The sequence below is a fragment of the Megascapheus bottae genome, chromosome 26, assembly GCF_031878675.1.
Source record: "Megascapheus bottae isolate mThoBot1 chromosome 26, mThoBot2.hap1, whole genome shotgun sequence".
Classification (NCBI taxonomy): Eukaryota; Metazoa; Chordata; class Mammalia; order Rodentia; family Geomyidae; genus Megascapheus; species Megascapheus bottae.
In genome coordinates, this window is record NC_143534.1 from 12,240,851 (window position 1) to 12,254,532 (window position 13,682).

Consider the following 13,682-nt stretch of genomic DNA (forward strand, 5'->3'; position numbering starts at 1 on the left):
TCATTTAAAAATTTTAAGAGATCAAAATGTTAGCTATGATTATCTGTGGATATTGGAACTAAATTTTAATTATTTTATGCTATATATGTCTTTATTTTTAAAATTCTTTCCTTAACACACTTCTTACTTTTCTAATACATTATGGGATATATTTATGTTGTATTTTAAAGTAATATAGTAAATTATCTTATATTTTTAAAGTCTTAGAGTAAATTAAAATTATATTTGTCCCTGAGAGGGGGAAATCTCTCTGGAATTGGGACCCATTAAACTATTCCTTGTGAGGCAAAAAAGAACAAGTCCAAAAACTAAAGATATCTGTGTGACCAAACAAAACATCATGTTTAGTTGTCTATGCATTCGGGGCCTTTTCTAATGAGTCAAATGATTTGGGAATGTTTGCTCTGGAATATGAACAGCCAGCCAGTCAAGGAGCACTGCTTTAGACATTTGCTTTGCTCAGTAGACAGAGCGTCATGGAGAACATTATCATGAGTTATGGTTCTCCACTTCAAGGTAAAGGTCAGTGTCTAACTGAGCAGAGAAATACACACCTGAGGAACATCAGAGTCTCCAAGACAACACCCAAGGGTTTCAAGTGAGTACCACTGATTAACAAGTGTTACTGAAAAAGGAAAAAGACCCAGAACAGTCAGAGGAATTGAGAGGGGTCATGGCAGCCTTTTGCCTCAGTAGACACCTGAAAATAAATCACTCTTAGGCAGTTTGCTGATGTCACCTATCAGAGCTTATAATTGCACTGTAGTCTCTTAATTCCTGCTTATTTTGGTGTGTGTGTGTGTGTGTGTGTGTGTGTGTGTGTGTGTGTGTGTGTGAAAGCACGTGGGCACATGTGTGCACGTGCAAGTAGTAGGGCCTGGGTGCTGTTCCTTAGCTTTTTCACTCAGGTTGGCATTTTATCATTTGAAATAGAGCTCCACTTCTGGATATTTGGGGGGAGTTAATTAAAGATAAAGCATCTAGCAGACTTTTCTACTAGGGCTGGCTTCAGACTGCATTCCTCAGATCTCAGCCTCCTGAGTAGCTAAGACCATGAGCCACTCACTCCTACTTATTAAGGCAAGGTTTTCTCACATATTTATTTACATTTTGTCTCATATAGTTTTTGTTGCCAAAAGCCATCTGGTATCTTACAGATACTGTATCTCCTGGCCTCAAAGCTCTATAAGCCAGTAATGAGCCTCTCCACCTGCTCTGCTCTGCTCTGTGAGAATAAAAATATTTTCTGGTATTCCAAAAGCAAAAAAAAAAACATATCTCAAGATGAGAATGTTGTTCTAGATCAGGGAGATTCTCACTGAGTTGAAGACAGAGAGAGAGGTTAGGATAGAGGATGAGCACGTAAAATAAACTATTCATTTGGAGACATGGTCAGGCGGTGTGTCAATATTAATGAACTAATAGTGGTATGTAGTAGAAATATGGATACAGAAAGAAATTAGAGTGAGATTCTAAAGGTGTAGTTAAAATGTACTTATAAATTGATATATCAAATGGCCATCCCTCTGTACAACTTCTTAAATATAAAATAAAATGAGATTAGAATATTATGAATGGCCTCTAGTAGAAAGAAGACCTAAAGACATCATTTTCCTCCTTTGTCACGTGATGTTAGAGGAAAAGACACCCTCTACAAACCAGAAAGTGGGTACTTGACATGGGTTGAATCTGTCAGCACCTTGGACAGATCTCAGATTGTCCAGTCTCCAAAACTATGGAAATGATTTTTATTCTCTCCTCTCTTTTCTTCTCCCTTTTCCTCCCCCGCCCTCCCTTCTCTCCCCTGTCCTCCCCTCCCTCCCCCTCCTCTTCTCTCCTCTCCTTCCCTGCCATTCCCATTACTCTCTTCACATCCCTCCCCTCCTTTCTATTTCCTTTTCCTTTTGTTTCCTTCTTTTCTTTTTGGTATTACTTGGATTTGAACTCGGATTCATGCTCACTTGACAAGCATTCTACTATTGAAAACACATTTCCCATGGACTAGGAGTTTGGCCTAGTAGTAGAGTGTTTGCTAGATGCATGAAGACCTGGGTTTGATTCCTCAGTACCACATACATAGAAAAAGTCTGAAGTGGTGCTGTGGCTCAAGTGGTAGAGCTCTAGCTTTGAGAAAAAGTCCAAAGACAGTGCTCAGGCCCTGAGTTTAGGCCCAAGGACTAGCAAAAGAAAGAAAGAAAAGGAAAAGGAAGAAAAGAAAACACACTCCTGACTCTTTTCCTGTTTTGTTGGTTTATATTTTTAGTAATTGAGAATCATGAACTTTTTCCTGGAGCCAGCTGGAGACTCCAGCCTGACTGCTGCGCTGCCTGGACAGCAGATACACACATGTGTGTGCCGCCTCAAGCCCAACTTATTACCTGAGATTGGATCTCCATAACTCAAACTGCGATCATCCCCACCATCCCCTTTCAGGTGGCTACCATCACAGGTGACGACCACTGTGCCTAGACCCTGTGGAAAATCAGGTTTTTTTTATGTTTATAAGGTACTTAGTCTGATTTTTTTTCAGATCAGTTGAACAGACTAAGACCATCATAATCAAATAATAGTTAAGGGGAAATGACTTACATATAGCAGGAGGATACATTTTTATGCAGGGCAGTTCAGATTCAGGTCAACAAAATAGGGTGTTGATAATAGAAGCAGAGAAATTCATGGTGTGCATTTTATAGGAGAATAACACCTGACTGAGTTTGACATGAAAGGAGAAGAAGGAGAGTGAGTCAATGATAATTTTAAAGTTTTTATCCTGGATGATCACACACATGGGAGACAAAGTGACAGTATTTGGAAAGTCAAGAAAGGACTTCAGCTTTTGTTCAAAGGTGATGAGAGATTTCTTCATAAATACATTGAATTTGAGGTCACAGTCTGCCTTAGGCATTTGGAGATACAGGCCAGAACTTTCGGCTCATCATTCCATATTGCCCAGTAGCACATGTGGAGAGAGGACTGCAAATTGGGGAAACTGATTTTGCAAGTGTTTGTGTGAATCTCTTCACAACTCATCTAAGTACAAAGAACCTGAACTCACAAACCAAAAAAAAAAAAAAAAAAGTCTCTGTGGTCCAGACCACAGCTTGAAATCCGTCCAATCCCATTAATTTCCCATGTAGCCAGTCCTTCCAGGAGGGGGTATGGGATAAGGGATAGGCATGGAGATTATAGCTCTTCGGAGCTTATGTTTTCAGATGTCATCATCAATATCATTACCATCACTATCCGGAGAAGTTTGTTTATTGCCTAATTAAACTGAGGCTCCATCAGGTACTGCACAGAGATAACAACACAGCTGTGATATCACTTGTGTAAAGATTCATTCTTACACAAATAGGTACAGAACTCACAGACAGAATAAAAATGCCTACAGGATGCATAAATAGGAAGTAGGTACATTGTAGACAGGTTGAAAGTGCTGGGGGGAGAATGAGGGAAGAGCAGTGGTGAGAATTTGTAATTATACAGTAGGACACAGAAGGCAGCGATGTGTAGACGTGAGGTGATCGGGAACTCTCTTCACACCATTGAATCTCTGCATGATCTTCATCGAATCATTCCAAGTCACACAGTTTCCATCTCTCCATCTGTTAAATGCCACTGGTATCTGTGAGATGAGAAATTCACCTGTTCACTCCACAGACACTGGTTGAATTTTATCTTCCATTGCTGGTCCTTGTGGTCAAATCTACAAAAGTGGAAGTAACATTACTATAACCTTCCAAAAAAGTTGGTTAAAAAATTAATAAGAGGGAAATGGATTGGTTTGCTTGCTGTTGAGTGGAGGAGACAAAATTTTCCATTAAACGTGTCTTACAAATGGGTTATAACAAAATGCTTGTAACAGTTCTATAAAAATGTTAACTCTATTTAGTTAACTGATCTTGCTCTAACCTTAAAATTCTGTGATTATTGACCTCTGTTGCATTTATTCCAACTCCCTTAAAAAATTATCTAGCCATTTAAAAAAATTTAAAAAAATGGGTTATAAGCCGGGTGCCAGTGGCTCATGACTATAATCCTAGCTACTCAGGAGTCTGAGATCTGAGAATTGCAGTTCAAAGCCAGCCTGGGCATGAAAGTCTATGAAGACTCTTATATCCAATTAACTACTAGAAAACCGGAAGTAGTGCTGTGGCTTAAAGTGGTAGAGCACTAGCTTTGAGCTGAAGAGCTCAGTTCCGAGTGCCATGACACACCCACCCACACCCACACCCACACCCCCACACACACACACACACACACAAATAGGGTATAGTAGGGTATGGTTTTGTACTGGTGGCTCACACCTATAATCATAGTTGCTCAAGGGGCTGAGATCTAAGGATTCGAAGCCAGTCCAGGCAGGAAAGTCCATAAGGCTCTTATCTCCAATTAACCATCAAATTCCAAAAGTGGAACTGTGGTTCAAGTTGTGAAGCACTAACCCTGATCAAAAGAGTTCAGGGACGGTGCCCAGGCCCTGAGTTCAAACACCATGGCCAGCTTTAGACACAAAATGTTCTATTAAAGTACTTAAAGGAGTGACATTGTTCAATAAGTGAACCTACCCCTGGAAATGAATTAAAGTAAACAAAATCTAAAATAACAGGTATTATTTAAAATAAATTTTTTAAAAGTTAATTCACATTACTAAAGTCTCACAATTGAAGGTTTCAGGTGGCTCAGTTTTAAGACAATGGACCTAGATTTGTTTTTGTTTTTTTTTTCTTTCAGCTCTAATGTGCACAAGATATTGGCTTCAGTCTTCAAACTTATTCCCAGTAATGAAGATGGCTTCCGTTAACTCTTGTTGCAACTAAGAATTACAACAGAAAAGATTAAGGGAAGTAAGGCATAAATAAAGAATAGGTTCTGTCATATTGAAATATATCAATGGGTGTTAGCTTTAATTAAATATTATGTAACATTATTTTGTATGAAACTGATTGTATTAGTGTGATAGAGAGGCCATAAAATTAACACCAATTGAATGGTTTAAAGAACAGGAATTCATTGTCTCACGTACTGGAAGCGAGAAGTCTGAAATCCAGAAAGGTGGATCACAGACTTGGTTCTTTAGGTAGATTGTAAAGAAAATGTCTTCTGCATATTTATTTTGGCTTATAGATTGCCTCCTAATCTTATCCCCTGTCTCTGTCTCTCTCTTTCAGTAGTGTAATTTTCATAAGAAAATAAATCATATTGGATAAGAGCCTCACTCTTTGATAACCCCATCTAAACAAATTACATTCAATGATCCTATTTTGAAGAAAAATCACCTTGGGATGTATAGCAAGTAGCACTATAGCATATGCATCTTGTGAGTGGTGTGGTTTGGACTTTAATATAAAATTAGCCCATCATATCACTTGTTGGTCATCAGTCAGGTGCCTACTTACTTTTCTAAAGTGAGGAAGTGACAAAATTAAAATCTTGGCCAAATAGTCAGTGTACTGGACATTAGATATTTCATGCAGGTGGTAGATTCCATTTCTCTATGAGTAGACTTAGGATCCATATGGAGGTCAAAGCTGTGGCTGGAATTTTGCATCTTTGGAGTTTTTTCTGTGACAAATTATTTTATCTTCTGGCTTTATTTTCAATGTTTCCTCCAGCACCATTTCACACGGTTGTTCTTTTTAAGAAAAACACACAACATAGCATTGTGTTCATTTGTATTTCTTTACACTGTGACAGAACAGTGAGCGTTCTGTAATCACAGAATCACATTCTTTTTTATTTTTGAATTGCATTTTTGTGTGTTTTCTTTTTCTTTGGGTACTGGGAATCGAACCCAGGGCATTGCACTTGCTAGGCAAGGGTTTTACCACTGAACTACATCCCCGCCCTGCATTCTTGTCTTGTGACCATCTCTTTATTCAGTCAGGGTCTGTGCTTGGAGGTTCACCATGGTTTATATAGAGCACAGAGCAAAGCAAAACATGACACTTCTGATGAACTCCCTGGCTCTCCTGGATACCAAAAGTTTCTGTAAGTTGTTCAGTGCTAACTGTGTGCTCTCAGCTGCTTGGGGAAAGACAAGATGACCTGAATGCCCTGTTCCTCTTTTACTGATGCCCATAGGTACTCTGCTCTTGACTTAGAGAAAAGTTGAATAGAAGACACACCTAGGTTTTATGTCTGGAAATACAGAAGCTGAGAGGGGACAAAACAGGTTGTTTCCCTTTCCCTCACTCCCATCCCTTATCAGTAAGATTATGAGCATCTTCCTCTTGCCAAGATGAGAAACTGTCTGGTCTCAGTTCCACATTTACCCTCATCTCTCCCTCCTTTCTTCCTCCTCGTCTCTCCCTCCTTTCTTCATTCTCACTCACCGATCTCCTTCTGTTTCAGAGTGAGAGCTTTTAAATGTTTGTCAGTCTGAACCATCCAATCTAGAGCCTTGCCCAGCAGTGCACTATGGCACCTTCTCTGTACCCACTTAGTGAGAGGCAGAAGTTGGCACCGATCCTGTCCTTTGATAAATACAATCAAGTTTGTTCATTGGCATTATCCCATCCTTTTATTCATAGTGATAGCTACAATTCTGAATTTAAAACTAAGCTGTCTGAAGACCGAAGGAAATGTGTTTACTTTCCTTTTTAATGCTTACCATTAATATTTTTAAGGAGAAAATGAAAAAAAAGTTTCATCATCTCCGACAGTGTGTTCCATGAGTTTCCTGGTGGGAGGTGATAAAGGCATTTTTTTAAAAAAACTGACTAAAAATGGTTAGCCACAACACCATGAAAATATCCCAGAATGTTTAAAATGAAAAAGAACTCTGTGACATGGAAATAGCAATTGAGAGAGGACCAGGGGCTGCTGGCAGCTTTCAGTGGCTGATTTTATTTTCCTAGGGACCTCCCTTATGAATTCCACACCAATTTCCATCAACTTCAAAAACAAAAATCAAGCCTCCTGAGGCTCAGAGGAGAAAAATGTTTTAGGAGCATTTGTTATTTTGGACACAGATAATTCCAACTGAGGGTGGACATTAAAATGTTTCAAGAAACCCAGCCTTTGAAATACAGCAATAGATTCTCATCTCTAACAGACTCTCCCGAAATGTGAACCCCCCTCCCTGGAGGGCAGAATCCTTTTGTGGCTCTGCAGGCTTCACAGTGCCCTTACCAGCCACCTTTTGATGGACTGAAATTTAGCCAGACCCTGTACTGAGACTAAACTGTGCCACACACAGCTCTGAGCATAAAATTATGGCAAGACAACATCATTCTAAAAACTTCTACCATTTGAAACTTTTCTGTTTGGAAGAGGGTGGAAGTCCACAGCTTTGCAAAGCATGCCTACAGGGATGGGAGTTGTTAGCATGCTTTGACTGGTTCATTGCGGGGGGCGGGGGGATTCAGTTGATATGGCTGGAAACCAATGTTCCATTAACCTAGTAGCATGCCCCAAATGGAGGCAGGAAAGAGATTTTCACCTTATTAACTATGAGGTCAAAGGACACGGAATGGAAAGATGAATCTTACCCTGTGAACAACCAGAATTATTTTGTAGTGATGTACATGTCTCACAATAATCTGCTATCTTTTTCAAATTCTCCCTATGCTAGTAGTTCTAGGCTTTTAATACACATTAACCAACCTCTTCAAGGTATTGCCCTTGAACATCTTTGTAGACAATTATTATTGTGGTTGTTTTTTTTTTTTTTGCATTTATTCCAGCTTTCCCTAACTTGGGGCTTGTAATCTGATCATGGAAGAGACTGAGGGTACACTGGAGGAAAAACAACAATATGGCTATTGGTTTCAATAAGGCTGAGTATCCCTAAGAAGGAACAATGAACTAAGCTATGTCAACACTTATGCATTCACGTACTATATGGGCACTATTTAAATGTCAGTAAAATGACAGAGCTGAACACCTGGAAGGAGCAGGTCAAAGGATACATTGCTCTCTCCCATTGTCTTCTGTCTCATTGTTAGTTTTGGAGGGAAACAGTGCCGGATGTCCAAGTTGGTCCAGTAGCTTCCAGTGAATGTTTATGCCTTAGTTATGTTGTTTTAAATAGATTTCTTTCAAGATTCGAGATTTAAGATTTAGGTCTCTACTTCAGATGCCAAGATGTGTAATAAAACCACCAGCTCCATTTCACCAGACCTTGATATTACTGGCTCTTTCTCAGAATTTCTTGAAATAAAAATGCATTCCTTTTCAGATAACTGATGGCAGGGAGTTTGTTTTTGCCTTTTTGTGGTTGGATTCTTCTTCCTTCTAACAAATCCCTATGATTAGCTCAACAAATACATTGTCATGGAACTTTCTGGATAGCAGAGAATCAGCCATGTAGATTTTGGAGCTGGTGGTTTGCCTCCAGGGCCAGTGTGCAGCTGAGTACTTTGCACAATGGCAAAGTAAGTATTGTAACTAGAATACTACATTCCTGCCCCTGGACACTTAGCTGTGGCAGCTCAACTCACCTTCTCAATACTAGCTTCTCTGAGTCACTTGAAAGGAACAGATCAATACTGTCTCCCCAATTTGGGGGTATAAGATGCATATGTGCACAGTAACATAGGTTCCAAGGCTGGACTCTATTAACACACATCATTCTAGCCTGTTTCTATTCTTTCTCCTTAGTGTTTTACTTACATTATCTTTGAATAAAGGTGGAAGGTCTCAATTCTTGTCCTACCATTGTCATTAATCGATGTGTATTTCTGGGATCTCCCTAACTCTCTGGGCTCTCCTCATGTGGGACACCACTGCTGCAGAGATTTCTAATGATGCTCAAGTCTTCTTTGGTTCCACTTACTGGTGACTGCATACTTGATTATGCAAATGTTAACTTTACAGATGATCTCTTCTTCTAGATGGGACTTGGTGTTCCCGAAGCTGATAAGAATTTTTCTGCTTCACTTAAGGCTGTATGTTCCACAGTTAGGAGTCTGTATATAGTAAGTGTTATAATCAGAATTTTCAAAGTTGTCTTAGAGAAAATATCAGCATGCTCTTAGTTTTATTGAATGGTTCCAAACACGCCATACCTGTAGATGAGGTTTTCCAAAGAGTACACCATGAAGTCTTTAATTTTTACACCTAGAGACAGTGCTAGTTTGAGTATATATCCTTTTCAAGGCAATCTGTGAATATATAAACACATATTAAAATATATTCAGCAAATATTCTTCTGATGAATAAAAAGGTTTTCAGGAGATGATTAGATGGACCTTTCACAGTGGGCTCATAAAACTAAAATTTAAGCCTTTCCCTGATAGCAACAGAAAAGAATATAACTTAACCAGATTTTAAAAAATCATTTTTACATATGGATTCTTTTTTTTTCTATTTTTTTGTTTATAGCTTGAGATTAGAAAATAAATGTGAACAGACGGTCACCCACCAGCTATAAAGGAATGAGACTTCTTTAATGAGGTGACTGAAAAGTCTTTCCTCAAAAGATGTAATTCCATTGGTGGACTTCACTATAGCAACAGATGCTACCTGATGAAATGGACTCATTCAAGTTCTTCAAAGGGAAACCAGATGCCTAAGGACTGGGAAGCTCCCACAAGAAGCTCAAGGAGCTCCTGGAATTCGGTCCAAGTCGTTTCCTTGGATACAAAGAAATTGATCACCCACAGTTCTGGGCATTCCAACCATATAATAAAAACTGTAGGAACCTCTAGATACCCCATTATGATTGCATATGCATCATTGCTTCCCATATGTGAGCTGGTCTGAGGTACTGGATTCTATATCTTGGGAAATGAGAAGTTCAAACATCCAGGTGTTGATGTTATGGTTTGCACGGGAAGTGCTGTCACAAAAGGCTTATGTGTGGAGTTTGGTTCATAGCTGGCTGTCTGTTCATTGTGGTGACTAGATCCTATAGGCTCTGACTCGATCTGCTTTCTGACTACCATGAGGTCAGTAGCTATTCTTACCATGACTACCATGAAGTTCTGCCTCACTATGGCTTTTAAGCAACAGACAGATGGTCATGAACTCCTTCTAAATTATCTCTCAGATACTTGGTCACAGTTATGTAGACAGTGTGACCAGGTTCCCTTTGAAGACTCTTAGACTTGTTCAGCTTCTGATGTTGCTGGTCAATCTATGGTTACTATTTGGCTTAGAAACACATCTCTCCAATTTCTGCCTTCATTTTTCTCATGACCTCTGTCCTGGGCCCTGCATCAGCACACATCGTTGGCTTTAGGGCTCACCCTAAACCTGTATACACTATTCTTAACTTTATCAGATCTTTGACATGCATTCCTAACCATAATAAACTAAGCAGCATTGGCCCCCACCCCATCCACTCCACAAAGCAACAGAATAACCAACCAATCATGGGCTGATATCTCCAAATGGGTGAGTCAAACAACCCTTTCCTCTTTATAAGCTGATTATCTTAAGTATTTTGTTTAAGTGATGGGAAACTAAGGGACCTTGGCAAAGTGTTGATGGAAGGCAGAACAGATTGTGTTGTTGTGTTAAAAGGATCAGATTCAAGGTCATTGCATTTCTGATACTCTGAGTTTATAGGACTCTTTTTCAAGACATTGGCAAGTTTCATTTCCACCTCTCTTACAGGACTCTTCTCCATTGTCATTTTCTCAGTAGAACTTTTATTATCTGCTTTGTGATTGCAGCTCAGTCCCTCCTACCTACCCCTGTAATTTTCATCTTCTTGTCTTTCCTTTTTTATTAAAGTATATGTTCTACATTTATATGTTAGTTTATTTATTATGTCTTCCTCCAGTAAAATGGAAGCTCCAAGAAAAATAAAGTAAAATTCTATGTTTTAAACTGAATTTTTTGGTCAATGCAGATACCAAGTTGGCAAAAATAGTGTATAAAAGACACGGAAAAACTATTACAGTATTATATTTTGAATTTACATATATGTTTGTATTTTCTGGATTACAAAATTATACCATAATACCCAAATTGCATTTTGGAAAAAAAGTATTTAATGTTTCTGATTACAAAAGATTGCATGCTCATTATAGAAACTTCAAAGCATAGCGTATAAGTATAAAAGAAAATTAAGAAAAAATTAGTCTACTATACTAAGATAATTTTTCTAGGCTTTTCCATTTAGTATCTTTATGTGCATATATTACAAATATAATTTCTTCCTTACATAAGTGGGACCATCCTTAGTTTAAAAAAAGAATTTCAATCTATCTAAATAAGACAAATAATCTTCCTTTACTGGTATGTGTTCAACAATTTTTATTGCTGTTTTTCTTGGTCGACCTGAGGCTTGAACTCAGGGCCTAGGTATTGTCCCTGAATCCCTTTGTGCTCAAAGCCAGCACTCTACCACTTGAACTACAGCACCACTTATGGCTTTTTATAGTAATTTATTGGAGATAAGAGTCTCATGGAATTTCCTGCCCAGGCTGGCTTCAAACTACGATCCTCAGATCTCAGCATCCTGAGTAGCTAGGATTACAAGCATGAACCACCAGTGCCAGTATGTTCAACAACTTTTAATAACTTTATGGAATCTGCAATGTGGATAGGCCACAACTCACTGGACCATTCTCCTACTAGTGGACATTGGGCTTTCTCCCATCTTTGCATTATACGCAAAGCTATACATAATAATTTTCACACATATGTCCATCTCTGGAAGTTTTCTCAGGATAAATAGATAAATATAGATAAATATAGATCTATCTTTAAGTAGTAGTACTAAGGGGTTTCAATTTAACATGTCCATCAGTACAAGGCATTTTGATCAATGGGAAAATTTCTTATACATAAAAATCCTGGGTCCAAGTACATGGCTTAAAATTTTGCAGCACATATTAAAAGGCAATCACCTTGTCAGAGAAAAAGTTGTATGTCACACAGAAGTATTTAAAAATGCTCATCTCTTATTACCCATTCGACACTGAATTGCTTTAAAATATTTTCATGTTTCTCATGGTTATACATTGCTTATTTTTGCATTGATTTGTAGTTTTTTCATTACTAGTAAGACCTCCTACTGCTATGCTTTTTTAAGGTATTTACTCCCTGTGAGTTTATGTGTGTGTGTGCATTGCCCATAATTCTATCCAGAGAGCTCATCCTTCAAAAGAATTACTTATAAGTCTTCTTTAATGTTTTTCTTTTTCAACTAATATTTTGCTATAAGTTTTAACTTTAAGGTATCTTCTCAATCGACAACTGTTGCTATTACTCTTCCTCCTATAATTCCCATCAACTAAAAAACTTAAAAATACTCAGGCACCTGTAAAAATTATATCATCTGAATACACATGTAGATGCATGGCACCTGGCGATTCGTTTTCCCACAGGTAATGTGCTGGCAGGAAGTTACCCAGAAATAAGAAGCTAAAACTCAAGAGTCCATTGGAATGGAAATTTTTATATCCTAATGAATCCAGGGCTTTTTTCTTGGATTCTGATTCTGGCTTTTTATATGTCCCAGTGGTCTTAATCCTGGGGGAGGAGAAGTAGTGACAGGAGGTAATGCAAGGGAAAGAAGGGTCTCTCTCCTATAATCCACTGAGAGTACTCTTCTTTATACATCTTTTGTTGTGAGATATCCAGGTGTTGGCATCTCTGAGCACAGAATCTGTGTTTGGATTTATCCCTATTTCCATATGCATCACTGTTGTTGGGAAAGAGAGCTGCCTGGCACAGATGTGTAACAACAACTGATTATTTAATGGCTCCATAGAAGAAGCTTCCACACTGGGTGTGGTGTAGATTTTGTGCAACATGCACACAACTTCTGTGGCATCAAAATCCCTTGGAAGAAGGCTTTGATAGAAGCAGATTTTCTGCAGTGACAAAAAAAATACTTGAAGGATTTTTTATTTTCTTTTTTTCCTCTGTCTCTCATTTCCTAGCTCCTGTCTACCCACCACTGGCAGAAGTCACCATGCCTTCAGCGAAAGATTGCTGCCTTCCAAAATCCTTTGGCAGAATTTCCAAGAGATTTGTTTTTCTGTTCCTTCTTATTTTAGAAACAGTCTTAAAAAATTAAAAAAAAAAAAAAGGAAAAAGCTGACAAACTGATGTGGGAAGAAACTCATTTAATTTTGTATTTTTTTATGGAAACTTTCAGAGTTTATCACTGACCAGTAAAACTGGATAATACTAATTTTTTGGGGGGAAACAAGTAAACAAGCATGTGTATACCCCATCATCAGATTATTCTTTTATTATGTTATTATTAAGTAACTGTACAAAGGGTTATAATTCCATAAGTCAGGTTATGAGTACAATGCTTCTTGGTCAATATCATCCCTTCCTTCATTAAATTATGCTTTATTCTAACCAACAAGCAACATGTGATAAAAATTAAAGACATTATTAAAAATCATTTGTAAGTTAAATGAACTTAATAGCTTGGTAGTAGTGGAAGACTTGTTAATAAGGCAAAATAATGAGTTATGTGAATAAACAGAAAAAAATGAAAAGTGTTAACTGTGACATTTCAACAGTTACATGATTTTAATTATTCTTTTGATAATAAGCAGACTTGTGTGATGTCTATTGAAGGGACTGGAACCTGGGCCCACTGTGGAATTTGCAGTTGAATTACAGCTTTGTTTTTTGCCTTTGGCAATTTCCTGGAAACAAATGGAAGTGGTTTTTAAGAAAGCATAAAAAAAATCTACCACCTACCAAAAGAATGTCAGAGGTGAGGTGGTAAACATGAGAGAGAAGAAAGAAAAAAAAAAAGA

The 13,682-nt window shown here is 38.1% G+C and overlaps 1 long non-coding RNA gene across 2 annotated transcripts; it reads right to left on the reverse strand.

Moving 5' to 3' along the window:
- Positions 1–2,775: 2,775 nt before the first annotated feature.
- On the reverse strand, positions 2,776–9,922 carry LOC150045960 (uncharacterized). 2 transcript variants are annotated; one of them, XR_016532756.1, is made up of 4 exons: positions 9,012–9,922; positions 8,780–8,912; positions 5,400–5,635; positions 2,776–3,706 (listed from the first exon to the last, which is right to left on the reverse strand). It is a non-coding gene; the product is annotated as an uncharacterized LOC150045960 (long non-coding RNA). The 2 variants fall into 2 exon arrangements; XR_016532755.1 differs by having other exon boundaries at positions 8,617–8,912.
- Positions 9,923–13,682: the final 3,760 nt, after the last annotated feature.